Source organism: Rhinatrema bivittatum, chromosome 5, assembly GCF_901001135.1.
Source record: "Rhinatrema bivittatum chromosome 5, aRhiBiv1.1, whole genome shotgun sequence".
Taxonomy (NCBI): domain Eukaryota; kingdom Metazoa; phylum Chordata; class Amphibia; order Gymnophiona; family Rhinatrematidae; genus Rhinatrema; species Rhinatrema bivittatum.
Genome location: NC_042619.1, coordinates 21,408,133 through 21,431,745, shown reverse-complemented (window position 1 = coordinate 21,431,745; position 23,613 = coordinate 21,408,133). Strand labels below are relative to the sequence as shown.

The 23,613-nt window shown below is 41.7% G+C and overlaps 1 protein-coding gene across 2 annotated transcripts in view; it reads right to left on the bottom strand.

Moving 5' to 3' along the window:
* FAM168A (family with sequence similarity 168 member A) overlaps window positions 1–23,613 on the bottom strand; it is a 579,070-nt gene that overhangs the window by 486,641 nt on the left and 68,816 nt on the right. For both annotated transcript variants that reach the window (XM_029602124.1, XM_029602123.1), the window contains exon 2: window positions 5,906–6,064. The gene's annotated coding sequence lies outside the window, so the exon portion shown is untranslated. The remainder of the gene's footprint in view (window positions 1–5,905; window positions 6,065–23,613) is intronic.

Here is a 23,613-nt window from a genome sequence, read left to right as displayed (position 1 = left end):
AACAGGTAAGCTTTTCTGACTGAATTCAACTGTGGAGACCTTACTTTGAAGGGGGATGATTTTTATTAATAACTTTTTGGACCTTTAATTTTTGAAAGGGGATTTTTTGCATTGCTTTTTTTTGTTGTTGTTGTTGTTTCTTAGGCTTTTTTCTACTTAGTTTTAGAAAGGAAGAGTAGAAGGAAGGAGCACCCTCCCCAACTCCCACCCATCCCTAACTTCACTTTGGGAAATTTTAGAACTGAAATGTTTTGGGGAGAAGTAAACTATTGGGGCATATTCTTTAGTGTGTTTGGATAGGAGGCGATGTCCTTTTAAGGTTTTTTTTGATACCGGTATTTGTTGAAACATCATATCGGTTTACATGTAACGTGTCTGGTTAAAAGACAGACCACAAAGAGTAGGATTAAATGGTTGTTTTCAGTTGAAAAAGGTAAACATTGGAGTACCTTTTTAATATATTTATAAATGATCTGGAAAGAGGCACGAGCGAGATGCTTAAATTTGTGGATGACAAAATTATGCAGAGCAGTTAAATCCCAAGCGGACTGGGATAAATTGCAGGAGGAACTTGTGAGACAAAGATTGGCTCTCCAGGTGGCTGATGAAATTTTTTTTTTCTTTATGCATTTTAATAAAAATCACAAGATTATTCTTGTAGGAAAAATACAGAGAATACTTTAAATGCTCCAAAAGAAAAAATATATATATTTCCACATTAACAAATATATTCTCTTAAATTAAGTCCTCAGAATCGGAGGGGGTGAATTACACAACTTAAGGAAATCACAGTTATTCCAGAGAACTAATTATTTCTATGAGGGACTTAACGCAGTACTGTTCCCTGCGGATGTTGGCGGAGTTTTCCCTATAAGAAATTGAGTCAGTTGTGGGGGTTCAAAAAACATATAAGTGTTATTTGCATATTTTATAATGCATTTGCAAGGGTATTTGAAGAACACCCCCCACCCCACTGACAACACTTGTGGTTTCAAAAGAAGGAATGCTTTCCTTCTCTTTTGAGTATCTTTCAATACATCTGGGAATACTCTTATTCTACAACCCATAAAAACTACCTTTCTTTGCCTTAAACATAACCTTAATAACCAGTTCTTATCTGGCTCTAAGGCCAGAGTGATGATTAAGGTTGCAGGCGAAGCTTGTTCTGTGTCTAACACTTCTAATATTGCCAAGATATCTATTGGCACATCACCTCTTGGGTTTTCTGAAATCACAGTATCTCGTTGTTCAGTCTGGCTCTTGGCTTTAGGTAAATAAAATATTCGAGAGGGGTGGAATAGCTGACTCCTCCACTTGAAGCACTTCCCGGAGGTATTTCTTAAGATCTCTCTGGGAGATACCAAGGGTACTTGCAGAAATGAATAAATCTTAAGTTCCTGCTTTTTAATTGATTTTCAATATTTTCCATCTTTGCCGCTAAATTCTTCTTCTCTTTTATCATCATAGTCTGTACTTGTTGGAGTTGTTTAATCTGCTCACTATTTATTTTAACTTGCTGTTCCAGATTAACATTGGCTTGAGTCTGTATTTCTACTTTCTCTTCCATAGATTTTAAATTTACGTTTATCGATTGTAGCTGCCGCAAGATAGAAATTTTCATTTCTGTTAAGATTCCCAGATTGTCTCTAGTGAGAAAACAGTAGGTCTTACCCCACTTGCAAGAAAAGAGTCCGAAAAAGTTTCTTCCAGTCTCTCTCAGTGCTGGGCTTTCCTTCTCGTCGAGTTGCCCCAGAAGAACTGAGCTCACTGCTGCCATCGCAACTCCTGCAGTCCCTGCCAGGACCAGCTCCGCAACTCTTAGGTCCGGTGCTGCTCCTGCCGCTCCAGTGATGCCTCTCTCGGCTGCAGGGTTCCTCGGCGGTGTACCCTCAGCGGAACTTAAAGGAGATCGTGAGCCAGGGAGAGAGGGGAGCTCCTCTTCCCCTCCCCCGCTCTCCAGAGGCTGCATTACCCATTTGTTGTTCTCTGCGGACGATGTGGGCGTCCATGGGTCCGGTAAGAGGCGGCGGCATGGGGGCCTCAGGGTAGGGCTCCCCCCTCAGCTTCAGCTTTCTTCTCATCCAAGAAGAAAGAGTATTAGCAGGTAAAAAATCAATTTACCCATGGAGCAACACGCTGGCCGATATCACCGTGCGGCCATCTTGGATCCGCCCGCCCGCCCAGGCAGATGAAATTTAACATGGACAAGTGCATGGTGATGCATATAGGGAAAAATAACCCTTGCTGTAATTACCCACTGTTAGGTTCCATATTAGGAGTTACTACACAGGAAAAAGATCTAGGCGACATAGTGGATAATACATTGAAATCATCAGCTCAATGTGCTGCGGCGGACAAAAAACGCAAACAATGTTTGGAATTATTAGGCAGGCTCTACTGAATATGTCTTAATGCTTCTGTATCGCTCCATGGGGAGACTGCACCTTGAATACTGCATGCAGTTCTGGTCGCCTCATCTCAAAAAAGATAAAGCTGCACCGGAGAAGGGCGACCAAAATGATAAAGGGGATGGAATGGCCACTCTATGAGGAAAAGCTAAAGAGGTTAGGGCTGTTCAGCTTGGAGTAAAAAAAGATAGCTTAGCAGGGATAGGATAGAGGTCTACAAAATCACGAAAGGATTGTATAGGTTAATGTAAATTGGTTATTTACTCTGTCAAATAAGAGAAGAACTAGGGTGCATGCCATGAAATTAGCAAGCAGCTCATTTAAAACAAACTGGAGAAAATCCTTTTTCACTCAATGCATAATTAAGCTCTGGAATTCATAGCCAGAGGATATGGTTACAGCAGTTAGTTTAACTGAGTTTAAAATAGGTTTGGATAAGGTCCTAGAGCAGAAGTCCTTAAACTGCTATTAATAAGGATTACTAGTTTGAGATCTATTCATTTAATGTTCGGGTACTTGTGACTTGGTTGGCCACTGTTGGACACAGGATATTGGACTTTATGGACCCTTGATCTGACCCAGTATGACATATTTTATGTTTATGTTCTAGAACTCAACAGCTTGGACCCTTATCTCTAAGCATTCCTAAGGCTATGCAGTCACATATTCAAAGAAGAACTCTTCACATCTCCAAAAAAAAAAAAAAAAAAAAAAGGAGTGTCCTCCAATCAAGAGCTGAGTTTGCTCCTCATTAATATTCATGTACTCTTGCCTGTCTACTTGCTATAAAGTGGAACCCAGAAACAAGACAGCAAGAGAGGGCTGCCACCCTCAGAAGAGCTGTTACTATCAGCAGGAACTGCCATCATCTCAGGGCCCAGCCAACTAACAGACACCTTCGAGACCAGCAATGCCACCACCTATACCCAAATATCTCTTCCTGCATTCCTGTGACCTGAAGACCACGCTGGCCGGAGAATTCCTACATCAAAGATGCACCTCTGCTTATCTCCTCTTACCAGCCTACAGATAACTGACTCTTAAATCCCTGTACCTGACACAGTGCTCCTGTTCAACAGCACAGCCTCCCTGCACAGAGGAAGAGAGATTGCATCCTGCTGCAATCACTATCAGTGTGTTAAAAAAACAAACTAATGCCTAATAATGTTTCAAAGGTCAGATAATTGATTTTAAATAATCTTGGATTAGTTAACTGTAGGGTTTGTGTATTGGTGAGATTTGTGCAAGTTTACAAATAATTGCTTTGTTGCCATAACTTAGAAACTGTAAGAGTGCATCTAACTGTATTGTATCATCTGAAGCATTTGATATATATATATATATATTTGCATAATACCTAATCACGGTTAATTGCAAAAAACCCATTAATAAAGAAATTACTAAACCTTGGCAAATTGAGGAAGGGCATTCTTCTGATTCTGATCCAAAATAAATATTTTCTAAGTAATCTATTCTTCAGAGTTGTACGGTTTAATCTGCCCTACAATACAACAGAGTTAGTAGTAGAGGAAAAAAGCACAGATAGAGTGACCTGCGTGACGAACAGAGTTCATGAGGTTGTAGGGAGAGAGAGGAGAAAGTAAGTAGTAAGGAGCTGGAGAATTAATGTATTTGTGAGTAAAAGAAGCTTGAACTGTATGTGAAAGGAGCTAAGGAGCCAATGCAGGGATATGGGAAGAGAAGTTACATAGTCATAGCAATAGTGAAGATAGAGAAGTCAGGCAGTTTAATTTTGAATAGATTGTTGGGGAGAATGATGATTCAATAGGAGACCAGCAAAGAACAGGCTGCTAAGCCACAGGTGATGAGAGTGGAGGAGCATATTGGTAGCACCCTCTGAAAGGAAGGGAAAAATTTTAGCGATATTATAGCAGAAGAAACAGTACATATTTTAGCAGAGTTTTGGGTGTGTGTAGATAAGAGAGGCATCAAAAATGGCCCCCAAGGTTACAAGCCAATGGGACCAGGAGGATGGGTGCATCATCCACAGACAGAGAGAGAGGGAAAAGGGGTTTTGGGAAGAAAACAAGTGGAGTTATCAGACAAGCAGGCTGAGATTTGGGATTGGATTCTTCATGAAATTTCTGGTATAGAGAAGTAGATACTTTGAAATCCTCAGCCCAGTGCACGATGGCAGTTAAAAATGCAAACAAAATGTTAGGTGTTATTAACAAACAAATGGAAAATAAAACAGAGAATATCATAATGCCTCTAATGTTCCATGGTGTGACCGCACCTTCAATATTGTGTGCAGTTCCATCTCAAAAAAGAGAGCAAAACTAGAAACGTTATATATTTAAAAAGAAAAAAAAAAAAAAAGGCATCCAAAATGATAAAGGGGATAGAACTGCTCACCAATGAGGAAAGGTAAAACAGGTTAGGGCTCTTTATCCTGGAGAAGAGATGGCTCAAAGATATGATATAATAGATCTATAAAATCTTTAGTGGGGTGAAATGGGTAAACAGACAATACTATGTTTATGCTGATGACGTATAAGAAATGCCATACTGTCTGACAGTAACCAATCCAAGTCTCAAATATCTGACAGGATCCCAAAGAATAGGTCCAATCAGTCTTGCTAATATCTAGGGATAAGACCAGTGGCTTTCCCAAGTCTACTTAGCAAATAATGGTTTATGGATTTTCCTCTAGGAGCTTATGACTCGTTTTAAACAGAGCTGTGCTAACTGATTTCACCACCACTTCTGGCAACAAATTCCACAGTTTAATTGAGCACAGAGTAGAAAAATACTCTAATTTGTCTTAAATGTGCTCCCTATTAAACTTTATGGCATGTCCCCCTAGACAAAGCTGGGATTTGGTCTGACCAAGTATGGCATTTCTTATCTTTCTTATGTCATCAGCATAAACATGGTAATGAAAGCCATGGGAAGAGATCAGAAAGCCAAGGAAACAAGTGTAGAGAAAAGACAAGAGAGCCCTGGGCAGCACCTTGAGGCACACTGACTGACAGAGGAATAGCAGTGGAGGAAGAACCAACAGAGGTAACAGTAAAAGTATGATGAGAGAGTTAAGAAGAACACCAGGCTAGAACAGATACAATGATAGAGCACCATTTAAGACAAACTTGCCTTACGGCTTACAACATGGCTCAAGGATAAAGTTATGTAAATCAATTAAAAACTAACCTGAGGACAAGTTATATTAACAAATCTAATTTCAACAGTATTCAGCTATGTTACAGAAATATTATTTAACCTGCAAAATGTTAAAAGGGAATCCAAATCTAAGATTTTATCAAGTTTTATCATAAACTATATATATTAGAATTTACATTTACAGAACAGAACACAGAATGAAATAGTTAAAAGAGTGTACCTTTCACAGCCCAAAACTAAAAAGGCATAAAGGGGCTGTGGAGTTGTTGCCCTCATGTAATTTAAGGGAAACTCTTAAAATTGAGTTCAGAAAGGACAAAACAAGTTATACGTAAGTAAGCAATAAGTTGTCATACCTTTACAGAGAATAGTTTCTCTCCTTCCAAGTCTTCCTGAGGCTGAATGTTTAGGAATAAGGAGACACTGTGACTGGAGCCACAACTAAGATATTCTGGTGTATGTAAGCTGACCTCAGACTGTACACATTGCACCGGGAGAGACCTCAAAAGTCAAATCTACAATTAAATACAAAATAGTCATTGTTATACATGATGGCACAGAATGCATTCAAACACCACAAACCCTTAATTACACTGTAAAGTGTATAAAACATTTGGATAATCCCCATAACAGGTTCAGAAAATACGGCATGTAATTATCTTTCTACACAAAATCTCACCCATTGAGGTTAACCAACAAACCTAAAATTAATATTCAAACCATTATTGTTCAGTTTTAACCAACAGAGTTCAACCTGATAGTGGACTACAAGATTTTTCCTAAGTAAGTTGGATTCTTCTGTTCTAATGGGCCCAAAGCCTAAAGAGAATTACATTTTAACCACCTCTTTTGCTGGCAGTTTATCAATACACAGTATACGTATGCTTTTAATAGTACATTTTAACATTATGTTTTGCTACAGTATCAAGAGACAAGGATAACCCAAAAGGCATAACTTCAACTCATTTTCTAAAACAGAAGAATGCCTGGATGGAGCTGGTCCAGAGGGCGGCTACTAAAATGGTCAACAGTCTTCATATAAAGCATACGGGGACAGGTTTAAAGATCTAAACACATGCACCCTGATCGAAAAGAGGGAAAGAGGACATATGATAAAGAAACTCCCAGTCCCAACCTTCTCCTCCCTCACCACTCCTTTGTACTCAAATCATGGGCTTGATCTGCAAGATCTTTCAACATTATTGAATTTTTGAACCACCCCATATATATATATATATATCGCAATATATGTGCACTTCGACAGACACCTCCTTCTTTAGCTAATAAAATGTCAAGGGCCATTCGGCTGTTCAGGACTGCTCCTGCTAAAGAGTTCACTTCTTTTTGTGAGGCGGAAATGGGCACACTGTTCTACTACTGAAAAAGTATAATTCATAGATAAAAGAACTACAGCAACAATATTCTTTAGATTCCTAACTACTAATTAGTTATAAGCTAAGCCTTACTCTGTGCGACATAACTCTTAAGAGAAAACACTGTTATATTTACATGTAAAGCCGGTTGCTAACACTGTTATATTTACGTGTAAAGCCGGTTGCTAATTTATTGTTTCACTGTAAACCGAGGTGATGTATGTCTATACGTACCGTGGTATAAAAGAATCTATAAATAAATAAATATTTGGTTTTATCTAGTTTATGTTTACAGCTTTTCTATGCTTTGCACTTTAGCCCACTTTGTGATGACTGCCTTAAGCCATCACTGCAATATATGAAGGGATATTAAGCTCTTCTGCATAGCCTCAATATTGTCAGCTATAAGGCATCACTACAAGAGGGAATTTCTTATGTTCTTAAACTAATTAGAAATTCCTTTTGAATTCAACACATTTAAATATCTCCAAAGAATAAATGCACAGGAGGTGGGCCTTTTTCAGTGGTAGATTCAGGAGTAATCTAAGGAAATATTTCTTTACTGACACTGTGGGGGACGTATGGAACAGCTCTCTGTGGAGGTAGAGGAGACGAGGACCATATCAGAATTCAATAAAACATGGGACAAGCACAGAAGAAGGGACTATAAAGCTGAGCAGAACATGTGGATGGGCAGACTGTTTTGGCCATATGGTCTTTACCTGCTGTCACGTTCTAAGATTCTATGTTTAAAGTAAAAAGCATGATCAGTAAGATAAAGATATAATCTGCATAAAGGCATCATCTATTGATAAAGAAATAAACTGGATACAATACTGTAATATAAAAATTACTACTGAAAGTTCTACCAATAAGGACACAAGGCCAGAAAAAAAGGAGAAAAATAACATCGCCTTGGGAAAAAAACTAGAGGAAAAAATTAACTCACTGCATACAGAGGTGTCACTGCTAAATTAGTACCTCAAAGGATGGAAGACATCAAAAATGAAAGAAATTCAAAATCTCAAGCTCAAATATACTGCACTAACAGAAGATATTAAATTCATGTGCTCCAATAACATAGAAAATAGCAGCAGAAGCACAAACTGAGGAGATATGAATAAAATAGAAAGGGAGAATATCAAAATAAAATATTTAGCAAAATTGCTTACCTTGTAATAGGTGTTATCCCAGGACAGCAGGATGTAGTCCTCACATATGGGTGACATCGGTAATGGAGCCCTATGTACGGAAAACTTCTGTAAAAGTTTCTATGAAACTTTTGACTGGCACCAGAGTGCCTACTGAGCATGCCCAGCATGTCATGATATTCCCTGCCACAGGGGTCTCCCTTTAGTCTTTGTTTGTAGCAAATAGCGTTAGCCAAAAATAAAACAATAAAACGTATCGGACCCAACTCCGCGGGGTGGCGGGTGGGTTTCGTGAGGACTACATCCTGCTGTCCTGGGATAACACCTATTACAAGGTAAGCAATTTTGCTTTATCCCAGGACAAGCAGGATGCTAGTCCTCACATATGGGTGATTAGCGAGCTAGAGGCTGATTCATTCGGTGCTGAAACGACTGTAAGGTATTGTGATTGGAATGAATCAGTCGAAATCCCAGCAGGTTGGATGAAGAAGGAGTTGGGGTTAAACTGGAAACAAGTTCTTTAAGACAGATTGTCCATATGCTGAATCTTGTCTTCCCTCTTTGTCTAGACAGTAGTGAGCTGCAAAGGTGTGAAGAGAACTCCATGTTGCTGCTTTACAAATGTCCAGAATAGGTACAGAGCGAAGGTGTGCTACTGAGGTTGACATTGCTCTGACTGAATGTGCGTTTACTCGCCCTTGGAGAGTAAGGCCTGCTTTTTCATAACAAAATTGTATGCAATCTGCTAGCCAGGTTGACAGAGTATGCTTACCCACTGCTTTACCTGGTTTGTTTGGATCATAGGACACAAACAGCTGATTTGATTTTCTTTGGGCTGCAGTGCGGTTTAAATAGAAAGATAACGCACGCTTACAGTCCAAAGTGTGTAAGGCTCTCTCTCCCTGGTGAGAGTGAGGCCTAGGAAAAAATGTAGGTAAAACTATGGTTTGGTTTAAATGAAATTCCGTGACAACCTTAGGAAGGAATTTTGGATGTGTACGGAGGACTACTCTGTCATGAAGGAACTTCGTGAAGGGTTCGTAAGTTACTAGGGCCTGCAGTTCACTGACCCTTCTAGCTGATGTAATGGCTATAAGAAATACCGTTTTCCAAGTAAGGAATTTAAGGTCACAGGTATTTATGGGTTCAAATGGAGAACGCATAAGCTTGGTTAAAACTACGTTCAGGTCCCATTGAATGCTTGGGGAATGAATTGGAGGTTTAATGTGAGTTAGGCCTCTCATGAATTTACTGACGAGAGGCTGCGTGGAGATCGATATATCTCCTAGCTTGTTATGATAAGCTGAGATTGCACTTAAGTGTACCCTTACAGATGACGTCTTAAGACCAGAGTCTGAGAGATGGTAAAGGTAATCTAGTAGCGAGGTAGTGGGGCAAGTGAAAGGATCTAAATCTTTCTGAGTGCACCATAAAGTAAACCTTTTCCATTTGTAGGAATAATTCTTTCTAGTGGAAGGTTTACGTGCAGCTATAAGTACCTGAGATATATTAGTTGAAAGGTTGAATGGTTGTAAGATCAGGCTTTCAACATCCATGCTGTCAGGGACAGGGATTGAAGGTTGGGATGGCGCAACTGACCCTGTTCCTGAGTTATGAGATTGGGAGCTACTCCCAGGCGAATTGGATCCCTGACTGAGAGATCTAGCAGTGTGGGGAACCATACTTGTCGAGGCCAATATGGGGCTATGAGTATCATTGTCCCCTTGTCCTGTTGTAGCTTTACTAAGGTTTTGGTTATGAGCGGTATTGGTGGATACGCGTATAACAGGCCTGAGTTCCAATGGCGGGCAAACGCGTCCTTTGGTAAGCTGTTCTGCCGGAAGAGGAGAGAGCAGTAATTGTTCACCTTGTAGTTCAGATGTGACGCAAAGAGATCTATTGTTGGTTGACCCCAGCGTTGAAATATCTTGATTGCTAACGCTGGGTCGAGGGACCACTCGTGTGGTTGAAAGTGACGGCTGGGGCGATCCGCTACTGTGTTGTGGATGCCTGCTAGGTAGGTGGCCCGTAGTAGAATTGAGTGTGCTAGGGCCCAGTCCCATATTTGAGCCGCTTCCTGGCAAAGGAGGTACGAGCCCGTACCACCCTGTTTGTTGATGTACCACATGGCTACTGTATTGTCCGTTTGGATCAGAACAGTCTTGTGTGAAAGGCAGTCCTTGAATGCATATAGAGCATAGCGTATAGCTCGAAGCTCCAGGAAATTTATCTGAAAGGAAGCTTCTTGCTTTGTCCACTTGCCCTGTGTTTTCAGATGAGCAATGTGCGCTCCCCATCCCAAGGTGGACGCATCTGTAGTTAAAGTCACTTGTGAAACTGGTTGTTGAAAAGGTAGGCCTTTGAGCAAGTTGAGTGGTGATGTCCACCAGAGAAGGGAATACTTTAGCTCTGGTGTTATCTGGATGTGAGTGGACAGTGGTTGAATGGCTTGAATCCATTGAGATTTGAGTGTCCATTGCATTAGTCGCATGGTCAGTCTGGCCATGGGAGTGACGTGAACTGTTGAGGCCATGTGTCCGAGTAGGATGAGGCACTGATGAGCTGTGACTGTATATTGATTGCGAATAGAATGTACTAGGAGAACGAGCGATTGAGCCCGGTCTTTCGGAAGAAAAGCCTTTGCTGTGATGGTGTTGAGATCTGCACCTATGAACTGCAACTGGTGAGATGGTGTGAGATGGGATTTGTCGTAATTGATGAGAAATCCCAAGGAGTGAAGCAATCTTATTGTGAGATGGAGAGAAGTGACAGCTCCGCTCTGTGTATGACTCTTGATGAGCCAATCGTCCAAGTAGGGGAACACATGTACTTGTTGCTTGTGAAGATGTGCCACCGCTACTGCTAGACACTTTGTGAACACTCGAGGTGCTGAGGCAAGGCCGAAAGGTAGCACCCTGTATTGGAAGTGTTGACCTTGTACCAGAAATCGTAGGAACTGTCGATGAGGTGGAAATATGGGAATGTGAGCGTAAGCGTCTTGAAGATCCAGAGAGCAGAGCCAATCTCCTTTTTGAAGAAGAGGTAGCATGGTGCCTAAGGACACCATCCTGAATTTTTCCTTCTTTAAAAATTTGTTGAGATTTCTTAGGTCCAGGATAGGACGTAGACCCCCGGTTTTCTTTGGAATGAGGAAATATCGGGAGTAGAATCCTGTGCCCCACTGAGGCCTGGGAACTCTTTCGATGGCCCTGGCAGTCAGGAGGGTAGATAATTCTGCTTGCAGGATTGTGTAATGATGAGACACTGTCCAAGACGGAATAGGGGGATTGTCTTTTGGTACAGTGAGGAAGTCCAAGTGGTACCCCTGAGATATGATTGAGAGTACCCATTGGTCTGTAGTGATGGAGGTCCAAGTTTGAAGATGGTGAGCAACTCGGCCTCCAACCGGTACTTGTGGATAGGGATTTTGATAATGACTCATGCCCTCTGGTTGAACTTCAAAATCCGGAAGTGGACGCCGCAGGCGGAGGTTGTTGAGGCCTAGCAGGTCTTTGGCGAGGCTGAGGCCGTTGAGCAGGTCTTTGTTGTCTGGGCCTGGCTACTGGCGGATAATACCGCCTAGGGCGGTAATATGGCTTTCTTTGTTCCCTTCTTGGAGGCCTCCTAGAAGGTTGATGTACCTCTTGTGGCAGCTGAGAAAGCTGTTTGAGGGTTTCTGTATGGTCCTTGATGGTGGCTACTGCCTCCTTGACCTTATCGCCAAAGAGGTTCTCTCCTAAGCAAGGCAGGTCCGCCAAGCGCTCCTGTACTTCTGGTCTGAGCTCTGATGATTTAAGCCAGGCCCATCTTCTCGCCGTTATTCCAGCTGCAGACAATCTGGAGGTTGTCTCGAATGAATCATACGTGGCCCGAACCTCGTGTTTCCCTGCCTCTAGGCCCTTATGTACTAGGTTTTGAAAACCTTCCTGAAGATGGTCAGGCAACTGCTGAGACAGGGATTCAACTTGCTTCCATAGGTCACGCTGGTACTGGTTCATAAAAAGCTGGTATGAATTTATTCTAGCTACCAGCATAGCAGCTTGGAAGATTTTTCGACCAAGATTGTCCAAGAACCTATTATCCTTTCCAGGAGGTATGGAGGCATGTTGCTTTAATCTTTTGGCCTTCTTTTGGGCCGACTCGACCACCACTGACTGATGCGGTAGTTGAGTTTTTTGGAACCCCGGGATGGGTTGTACTAGGTAAGTGGCATCCGCCCGCTTATTAACAGCTGCCACCGACCCAGGGTGTTCCCATATCCTGTACATAAGTTCTTGTAAAACTTCATGAACAGGAATAGCAAGAATTTCCTTGGGAGGGTCTACGAATTGAAGCACCTCCAAGGTTTTTTGTCTGCTGTCCACTTCAGAGATGAGAGAAAAGGGAATTGTTTGAGACATCTCCTTAATAAAGTTGGAGAAAGAGAGATCCTCCGGTGGTGACTTTCTTCTATCTTCTGGGGGAGAAGGCTCAGAAAGGAGGTCTTCATCCGAGGAGAATTCTTCGTCACTATCATCCAGAGGGAGCTCCAACGGCCTAGTAGGCTTAGTTGGCATTTCAGAAAGTGGAGTCTGAGGTCTGAGGGGTGGTGGGACACCCGAAGGACCTGGTATTGGCTCTTGACTGTCATCTACATCTATAGGATGTGGTAGAGATGAGAAGCAATGTATTAGTGAGTCCAGCTTGTCCATCAATGGTTGAAAAATGGACTCTTGAGAAGGCATCGAAGGTGCCATCGGGATCGATGGCCGTGGTGGAATCGATGGTACTCGGGGAATCGGCAATGCTGAATCCGGTGGCTGCGGCCTAGGTAGAACCGGCAATGGAATCGGCGCCATCGAGGAGAGCGGTGATTTCCTTGGCATCGGTAGTGAAGGAATCGGTGATGGAACCGGAGATCCTCCTATGACCGGTGTCGATGGCAGAACCGGAGTGGCAGGCCGTGGCATCGCCTCGATAAAGGCATCCTTAACCGCTTGACGTATGTAACTGTCAAGTTCCGCCCGCATGGATGATGTGAACAGAGCACCCATGGGGGGAGGCGGTGGTGGCGACAGTAGTACGACCTCAGGGCCCTGAGGAGGTACGATTCCTTCCGCCGGAATCGGCGAGGGTTGGCCTGTCGGTGGCTCGGAAGCCTTACTTTGGAGCCGGGCTTTCTTACCCGGTGCCCCGTCTTCCGCCGATGGCTCGCCGGGTATCGGAGCGATGGTTGCTGGTTGCGGCCTGCGATGCCGATGGCGATGTTTATCTTTTTCGCGCCCTTTTTCGCTACTCGATGTGGACGCTCTGGACGATGGTGAGGGGGAGGAAAAAGGAGCGTCTCCCGAGTCACCGGAGTGACGTTTCTTCAAGACCACTTTCCTAATCGCCCCAGCCGGAGACGATTGTGTGGAAGTAGATGGAGCAGTAATCAGTTGAATTTTGAATAATTGCTCCATCTTGTCCATCCGTAGACGTCGACCTTTCGAGGTCATCGTAGCGCATAAGGGACAATTTTTTACATCATGACCTTCACCAAGGCAAAGTACACAGTCTTGGTGAGGGTCTGTAATAGACATATTTCTCGCGCATTTCGGACATTTTTTAAAACCTGTAGCCATTTTGTGGCCGGGCAGCCGTCGACGGCCTAAGGCTCAGGTAAATTTTGTTTTAGTCAAAAAACGGCACGGAACCGCGAGAACGGGAAAAACTCACCGCGATGATCAAACTAAGGGAGACCCTCTGCGTTTGAAGTTTTTTAAAGCTTTCCGTAAGGAAAATATGTGGAGAATCCCACAGGACTCCTGATAACCGCGAGGCTAATTGCTTCGCGGAAAAAAGAAGACTAAAGGGAGACCCCTGTGGCAGGGAATATCATGACATGCTGGGCATGCTCAGTAGGCACTCTGGTGCCAGTCAAAAGTTTCATAGAAACTTTTACAGAAGTTTTCCGTACATAGGGCTCCATTACCGATGTCACCCATATGTGAGGACTAGCATCCTGCTTGTCCTGGGATAAAGACAGAACCCAAAGCAACTGGCAAAATATTTCCTCCAGAGTTGAGTAATACGTGTAATATTTTTCCAGCAAAAACTAGGGTATGTAGAAAAGCAAGGAATCTTGGATTCATTTTAGATGCAAAACTAACATTTAGACCACAGATAATACGAAAAGTGTTTTACAAGCTCAAAATGTTGATACCATTAAGAAAACTGACGACACATAAAATATTTTGTACAACAATTGAATCATTACTGTTTGGTCAATTAGATTTTTCTAATAGTTTGTACATTGGTCTTCCTAAAAATACATACATGACTTATAAGTAATACAGCATACGGGGGCACATTTGCTTAAGGGGATTAGTCGCAGAGATCATATTACTCCAGAGCTTGTAAAACTGCATTGGTTGCCTATGAGTTATTTTCAATTTAAAATTGTGATGATTGCTCATAAGTTGTTTGCTGATAAAGTCTGTAACCTGTCAAGATCTACTGTAAAATATGTGCATCTTTTTGAGGGATGTAAGTATATAAAGAATATATATCTGCAGGAACTAGAAATCACAAGGGTTAGAATTCAGAAACCTTAGCTAGTTGAATAATGAAATCCATAGAATCTCTTATATTTGATTGAATTTGTAAAGCAATAAGTTGCAAGATATAATCAATGAACTTGTCTAATGGTTCCAAAATAGAACCTATACCCGATATGATGGGGCGACCAGGTGGATTGGTAAGAGATTTATGAATCTTTGATACTGTGTAAAAATAAGTTGTAGTGGGATAAATAACCAATAAAAAAGCAAATTCCTTTGATGTAATAACTATCTCTAAAGGCCTAATCTAACAAAGATCTGACCTCTTTTTGTAGAGAGGGAACGGGGTTATCTGGGAATGCCTGGTAAAAAGATTCATTGGTGAGCTGAGATAAAGCTTCTCTATCATACTCTTTGGAATCCAACAGGACTATCCCCCCTCCCTTATCAGCTGGTACAACCACTTCAGACTCATCTTCCTGTAAAGTCTTTATGGCATGCCATTCACTTTTACTAAGACTATATTGGGTATAGTCAAATTGTTATTCAAGAGCGTCTAAAATCATTTAATATTTAATACTAAGATTTGAAAAGCCTGTATGAGGGGACCTGGGGTACAGGGGGAATCCACTTTGAAGGCTTATATAGTATAAGTTTCAGAGGTAGAAGAGAAAAAAATCAGATGTGTAAACATCTGAAAAATTTGTACAATTCAATTCGTGTTTCAAGAGAGTCATATTTACTAGTTGGTACACAATAGAAGCCTTTATTTAACACAGTTAACAGAATTAGACAAAGGTTTTGAAGGAAGATTAAATACTACCTGGTATTGATCTGACTTTCCTTGTGACTATCAATAAGGAGTTATTATATGCATTTATCTGCATAGGTCGTAGCTCATTTGCATGCCTGACCCCCCTCTGAGATCGTGTCCCCCAATCCCCTCTGTGTTTTGTGAAGCCAAGGAACTAAAAAAGTAGAATGTTGACTTACATTCTGATTAACTGTATCAGATGTGTTAAAGGATTGAAAAGAGGGGTGTTTCACGTCCTTCTTCTGAAGTTTAATGGGAGTATGATCTGATGAATTGTCTAATGAAGACAAAAAATCTTTCTTATGATGCCCCTGAATCTTATTTTTCTGCATACACAGATAAACATATCCAACATTACAAGCTTTTTCATCTCGGTGCATTTGTTAAATTTCATTTTTTTGGTATCCACCTTAAATTCATCAAGTTGTTTCTGAAGTTCACTCATTTCAGTCTCAAAAACCTCTTGGGGAACATTGTTATAATGCAGAAGACCATCTAATTCTTTCTGAGTAAACTCAATTTTGCTCTTTGTGGTTTCTATAATTAACATCAGATCATATGAGCATTTGTTAAGCACCGCATTCCATTTCTGTAAGAATGTTTCGTCCTATGCAAATAGGAATGGTTCTTCATTAATTCTCAGACCTCTAGGAATGCATTTAGCATAGCAAGAGTCTAGAATAGGTTCAGGTCACCGGGTTAGCCCTGTAAAGTTCTGGGAATCTGGCTTGCACCATAGGGTGCAAGTGCACTATAAGAGGGCCCTAGATGGATTGAAATTGTTTAGTCTTTTTCCCTCCCACTCCCATACACCAAGATTTATAATCCATCAGTAAGAGATCTAACATCTCAGCAAACCAGAAAGGTATTGTTGGATGATCATCCACCACCCAACATGCTAGAATACATCGTCTAGCAACATAGAGACCTCTAATTAGTAGAGCAATTTCAAACTTGGTGCATGGGGTGTCATCGGGCAATATCCCTAGCACATACATTTGCACTTACATTGGTAGCTGTATATGTAAGTGGTCCGAAAAAAAGGACCAATTATCCACCCCAAACTTTTGAATAACTGGACAGTCCCAAAGGCCATGGTGAAGAGTTGCCCTGGGATCTGAACAGCTCCAACATCCCGAATCTCCAACTAGCTGCATTTGGTGTTCTTGATATGGTGAGATTATGAGCCTATGCATTATGGGCATGTGTTATTCCCAAATAAGGACTGACTTTAGTGATATCATCTTGAACTTTTCCTTGACTATGAATTTGTTGAGGTCTCTGAGATCCAAGATGGGACGGAGATTCCCTGACTTCTTGGGTATGAGGAAGTAAGGGGAGTAGAACCCCGTATTCTGTTGGGAGGGAGGGAGGCGTTGGATCGCCTTTTGTTGTAGCAAGGCAGACAGAAACGACGGCAGAAGACGACCAAATGGCCCATCCACTCTGCCCAGCAAGTTTTGCACCTTTTTTTTTTTTTTTTATAATTTCTCTCATACTTATGTTACTCATGGCTCTTAGTAACCTTTTGGTTTTATTTCCCTTCCACCCCCACCATTAATGTAGACAGCAGTGATGGAGCTGCATCTAAGTGAAATATCTAGCTTAATTAGTTAGGGGTAGTAACCGCCGCAATAAGCAAGCTACACCCTTGCTTATTTAAAGTCTGTGGTATATGTTTTAATAATTGCTGTACTGTATTACTGCAATGCCATATACTGGGACCTTCCCAGCACTTTGACTAGAAGGCTCCAGGAAGTACAAAACATGGCAGCTAGAATTATTACCTTGTCTCGCTGCAGACATGAATCAGAGGCTGCTCTTCTAGCAAAATTACATTGGCTTCCGGTGAGATTAAGATGTAAGTTTAAATTACCTGTACTCATGTTTAAGATCTTGCGTGGGGTGGGCCCCCCTCATATGTTAAGGCTTCACTGGAAACCAACCACCAGGAATTTATACTCTCAATACTGCCATCAGCTCCAAATTCCATCACAGAGAGCTTTTTGGCATATGAAACTGCAAAATAGATCATTTTCTACAACACTGCCTAAACTGTGGAATGATCTTCCCTTGTCAATTAAGGAAGAAATGTGTTTAATGCGATTTCATCGTAAATTAAAGACCAGGCTGATATCTGAGCTTTGATCTAGGACTGGATATTGAGTCTCAACTTATGATTTCTTTCTAACAGAAAGACTTTTGTTGTATTAAGTTATTTTATTGTTATTTTTGTAATGAATTTGGAAAAACTTACTGTAAGATCTGGAAGAAGATTTATACATTTTATAAATAAAATAAATGTACTGCAACTTCTCTATTGGGATACTCTAGTTTCCCTGTTCTCTTAGTATCCTCCAAAGACACATCATTCCAAACCACACACTTCTAAGTGACTGTCAGCTTTTCCCTATCTCCTTTTTAAAGGTTAGTGCCAGCAGCCTGGTTTCATTCTGGTTAAGGTGGAGCCCACCTTTCAAAAAAAAAAAAAAGCCCCCCTTACACCTGATAAAGTAAATGCGCACAGGTAACAGCTCTAAGTGTGATGCGGTCGCCAGATTTAAAATTGGGATTTGTGTGTGTAAATGTTGGCCTGCCCCAGAATGCCCTTGACCCACTCCAAATCCACCCCTTTTTTCATGCGTTCTGTTGCACGCATACACACATATACATGCGTAATTTTATGGTTTTAAAATAAGATTTGCTCACGCTCAGTCCATATACTCACTTATATGAGCCTTTTTACACGAGCAACTCTTAGAATTTACCCCTCAGTGAAAAAGATGCAGAGTGGTAAGCTGCCCTTGTCTGGTTCTGAAATGGATTCAAGTACCTCCACTGGCTTCCCATAAAAGCTAGAATCACCTTCAAGACACTATCAATGATCCACAAGGATATTATGGGAAGCGCCCACCTAAATCTTACCTCGCAACTCCACCTTCACACATCAAAAAGACCTATCAGATATAACTACAAAGGTTCTCTACACACTCCCCCGATTAAAACCTCGCTAGCTAAACGAGCACTCTCCACAGCCGGGCCCCACCCTTTGGAACTCACTTCCGCCAGATCTTCGACTCGAAACTTGCCATCTAACCTTCAAGAAAAACCTTAAAACATGGCTCTTCCGGCAAGCCTTTCCAGAATCGCAGGAACACTTCGACACAGGTCAAAGAACAAAATAGCGCAATTTAAAGTCCACCACCAACTTAATACCCTCAGGACCATCAGGACCTTATTGATTGTTCAAAGTAACCCTACACGTTCTCTGTTCAATACTATGTTTATGGTTTAATGTAACGACCTTACTTATTGTTTAAGGTTACTCTGTTCAATATTATGTTTATTGTTTAATGTAACGCCCCCCCGGCGATAGTTGTGTTATTTGGAAACAGACTTGATTTGATATATATATATCAAGAAAGTCGGTATATAAAAACACTAAATAAATAAATAAATAAATAAATAAATAGTGCTTAGTGATTCTGTAGATAGTGACAATGACAATGAAAATAGAGGTGCACAATGACTTCAGTGGAAGAAAGTTACATTCTGTTGAGGTAGATAAGTGAAAATTATGGCATTTCTCATGTGCAGCTCTTTGGATGTATTAAAATGAGTGTTAACAGTTTTCAATGCCTTTGAGGGGTTTCCCTTAAATTTAAACAGTGTGAAAGAAGACTATTGTTAAATCAGGGAAGTTAGAGTATGTCAATAGAGAGGATGTCATAAAAGCTGAGATAGCTGTCTAGACATTTATGTGAACTAACAGTGTCCACTTGGATGGCAAACAAAGTTTAGATCAAAACAGGACCTTAGCTAGTTTACTGCAACAAGGAATCTCTGATATTAAGAGAATACATTTTCTTCAAGTTCTAGCAAAACAGTCAAAAATGTCAACAATTGTGGTTGCTCAGTCCAGACCAGTTTCTCAGTTAACAGAAAAAGAATTGGCAGGGTAAGAAAATTCCTATTGTGCTACACTGCACATCAATTTGTACCACAGGATCTTAAAGTAAATACTTCACAGAGTGGAAGTCCCTACAGCTTGACATACTTTTCTCCCAAATGTTACATTAAACAATGCCCACTTGATTTTGTAATGCCCTGTAAAAGTATGACTAGAGTTCAAAATTTCTTATACAGATACTTGAGCTTTTTCATTTACAAAGAAGCAATTTTCCGTACAAATTAGGTTTTAATAAAGTAAGATGGTTATTTAATTGACATATTTAAGAGATGAGCAAAATAAGTTCTTAAAAATTTATATAAAGTTGTTTTTTATGCTAGCTGTCCTCACTTGGTAGTTCCATAAAGCAGAAGTAGTTCAGGTTACCAAACTCTCTTGTCCTCTACAGATAAAGCATTAACACTCTTGCTGTCTTCTAAACCAGTGGTTCCCAAACCTGTCCTAGGAGAGACCCCAGCCACATGGGTTTTTAGGATATCTGCAAAGAATATGCATTAGATAACCTATATGCAAAGGAGGCAATGCAAGCAAATCTCTCATATGCATATTTCATTGCAGATTTTCTGAAAACCTGACTGCTAAGCGTCCAGAAAAGGGGTCACCTGAGTTTTAGTGATCATCAGATGGTGTGGTTTAATTTAAGAGCCAAAGCAAGGAGAGGTCATGCTAAGGTTAAAAAGTCCTGGACTTTAGGAGCAGAAAATTTGCTAAAGTTGGAGACTTCCTTAAGGAAACACTGGCAGGAAGGGACATTCTTGGTGAAGTAGGAAAAAAAGTGAGCTAATCTAAAAGCATCTGCATTAAGGATATCTCATCTTTACATGAAGAAAGTAAATAAAAATGAGAGGAATAAAAGCAAGTTTGCTTACCATAAACGGTGTTTCCGTAGATAGCAGGATGAATTAGCCATGCTGTCATGGGAACTGCCAATCAGGGCCCGGGAGGCGGAGCTTGTTAAGGAGAGTGTAGATTTTTTTCAGTCTCTGCGGCTGCTAGTGTGTTCCCGCGCAGGAAAGTAACAGATTCTCCTCAGTCTGTACTTAAGCTTGAGCGTAGCTGATCAAAATGCAACTACAAGGGAGGAGGGAGGATCCGCATGGCTAATTCATCCTGCTATCTACGGAAACACCATTTACGGAAGCAAACTTGCTTTTTCCTGTTGATAGCAGGGCTGAATTAGCCATGCTGTCATGGGAGTCCCAAGCTCCCAATCACGCTTAATCATTCACTGCATGATGTCGACATGTGTTTTATATGGATTTGTATTCTTTCAGTTATAATGTTATATTATAAAGCTCTATGCTGAATTAATGTTTGAATGTAAACCGAGGTGATGTTACTTACGTGCCCCGATATATAAAAAACCCGTAAATAAATAAATAAATAGAATGTGGTAGTCGCAGGATTTAAATAGGCAATGTGTGCAGTTTCGCCTGTCCCAACATCGCATCCACTGCTGTTTGTCTATGCAGTAATGAGAAGTGAAGGTATGAAGTAACAACCATGTGGCAGTCTTGCAGATGTTCACTGGTTGCACATTTCTAAGATGTGTATGGAGGTAGCCATGGCTCGAACCTGATGAGCTCGTGGAAGAGAAGGGAGGTGTAACTTTCGCTTGTTGTAACAAAACTGAATACACTGTACAATCCAGCTAGAAATGGTTCGTTTAGCTACCGGCAATCCAGCTAGAAATGGTTCGTTTAGCTATCGGGTTGAAGGAGACGAACAGCTGAGATACACGATTTGTAGATTGTGTTCTTCGTTTGTAATATGCCAACGCTCGCTTACAGTCTAGCGTGTGTAACAAACACTCTCTGTCGTTAGAATGAGGTTTAGGGAAGAAGGTTGGCAGCTCTATAGATTGATTGAGGTGGAATGCCGATATTACCTTTGGAAGAAAGGTTGGATGAGGTCGGAGGATCACCTTATTGTGATAGAATTGTAGATACGGGTCATAATGCACTAATGCTTGTAATTCACTAAGCCTACATGCGGATGTTACTGCTACCAAAAAGACCACCTTCCAGGTGAAGTATTTTATGTGTGCAGAATCCAGCGGTTCAAAAGGTGGTAACATTGGCTGTTCAAGTAGTACGTTAAGGTTCCATGGAACCGGCGGCTTAGCCATCGGTGGTCGAAGATGCGTTAAACCCTTGATGAATCGGGATAACAAGGTATGTTCAGCAATAGAGTGATTATTAACCGGCCTGTGATATGCAGAAATCGCGCTGAGATGTACTCAAATGGATGATGTTGCTAAGCCGGACAGGTACAGGGAATGGAGATATCCATCAAAAGAGTTGGCGAACAGTCTATTGGTGGAATACCTTTTGCTGTACACCAGTTTGAGTAGCACTTCCACTTAAAAGGTATAATTTCGTCTGGTCGATGGTTTCCTGGATTCTAGAAGGATTGCATGGGCTTCTGCAGAGACCCCTTGTGCAGTTAATAGTGTTCGCTCAATCTCCATGCAGTCAGATGGCGGGAGGAGTGGAATGGGTGAATGAGAACTCCCTGCTCCTGAAGTAAAAGATCTGGACGGTCTGGCAATCAAATTGGAAGTGCGATCGAAAGACGTAAGAGATAACTGTACCACGGTTGTCTGGGTCAGGCTAGAGCAATGAGGATCAGTTGGCTATTGTACAATATGCATTTTTTGAATTGTCCTGGTGATTAGTGGAATCAGTGGAAAGGCATATAGGAAATTGGACGTCTATGGTATGAGGAAGGCGTCCTGAGCGAGTCATAAGAGGCTTGGTCGAATCGAGCAGAACTGTGAAAGTTGCGTGTTAGCTTCTGTGGCAAACAGATCTATCGTCTGAGTTCCCCAATGAGTGAAGATAGTCTGCACCACTTCTGGGTTGAGCAACCCTTCGTGTGGGTGAAATATGCGACTTAACCTGTCCGCTCTGGTGTTTGCTACTACAGGCAGGTAAGTTGCTTGTAAGTGTATGGAGTGTTTGTGTGCATGGTGAAAGATCTGCAGGGTTTCCCTGAAGAGGGGCCATAAAACATTGCCACCTGGTTGTCCGTGTATATCATAACCCTGCGACCTTGAAGGTACTTCTGAAAGGTTTGTAGGGCATTGCGTATCACTCTGAGCTCCAATAGGTTGATTTGCAGGGTCTGTTTTGTTACTGACCATAGGCCTTGGGTTTCCCACAGATCGAGATGTGCTCCCCATCCCTTCCGTGATGCACCTGTGGTGAGGACTGCATTGTGTTGCGGGGGGCTGAACAAGGCTCCTTTGTCTAACGTGGATTCGAGGAGTCACCAGTCTATATCCTTTTTCATCTGAGCCGTCAATGTTATACGGTTCTCCAATGGATGTGAATGTTGTTTCCATTGGCGTTTTAGACCCCACTGCAAGAGTCTCATGTGGAGTTTCGTGTTTGGCACCGTAAAATCGCTGCCGCCAGGTGACACAAGGCTGTTAAAATGTTTCAAGCCATTGGATACTACGTTTCCTGCAGAGATCGAAGCAGAGAACGCATTGCTAGTTTCCTGTCTTCCGGAAGGAATGCTCTGTTGCGAATGATGTCCAGACGAGCTCCTATAAGATGAGGAACTTGCGTAGGTTGCAAGGTTGATTTTGGATAGTTGATGATCAACTCTAGTTCCTAGAGGCAACTGATTGCTCTGGCAAGATGATCCCGCAACAGGATTGGGTTCGAAGCTACTATTAACCAATCATCCAGGTATGGAAAGATCGTCATACCCTGTTAACTAAAGTGGGCCACCACCACCACCATACATTTGGTGAATACCCTGGGTGCTGCCGAGAGGCCAAAGGGAAGGACCTTGTATTGGTAATGCTGTTGGTGGTATTGGAAACAAAGGTATTGCCAGGAGGATGGATGGATTGGAATGTGCATGCAGGCATCCTTCAGATCTATGGAGCACATCCAGTCCTTGGGTTGTAATAGGGGGAAGAATGGACTTCAGTGAAACCATCTTGAATTTTTTCCCGAACTATCCATTTGTCCCAAATAGGTCGGTAGCCCCCTGATTTCTTGGGAATTAGGAAATATGGGGAGTAGAAGCCCTTGCAACGGCCAGCCTGAGGGATGTATCTGATTGCCCTTTGATGTTGAAGAAGGGCAATCTCTTGGGCGAGCTGGGGGTGCAGTGTTTTTGGTCCCCAAGTTGCTAGATGTGGGATTTGGGGCTTGGTTATAAACTGAAGTTGATAGCCATTCTTCACTATTTCCAGAATCCACTGATTTGATGTTATG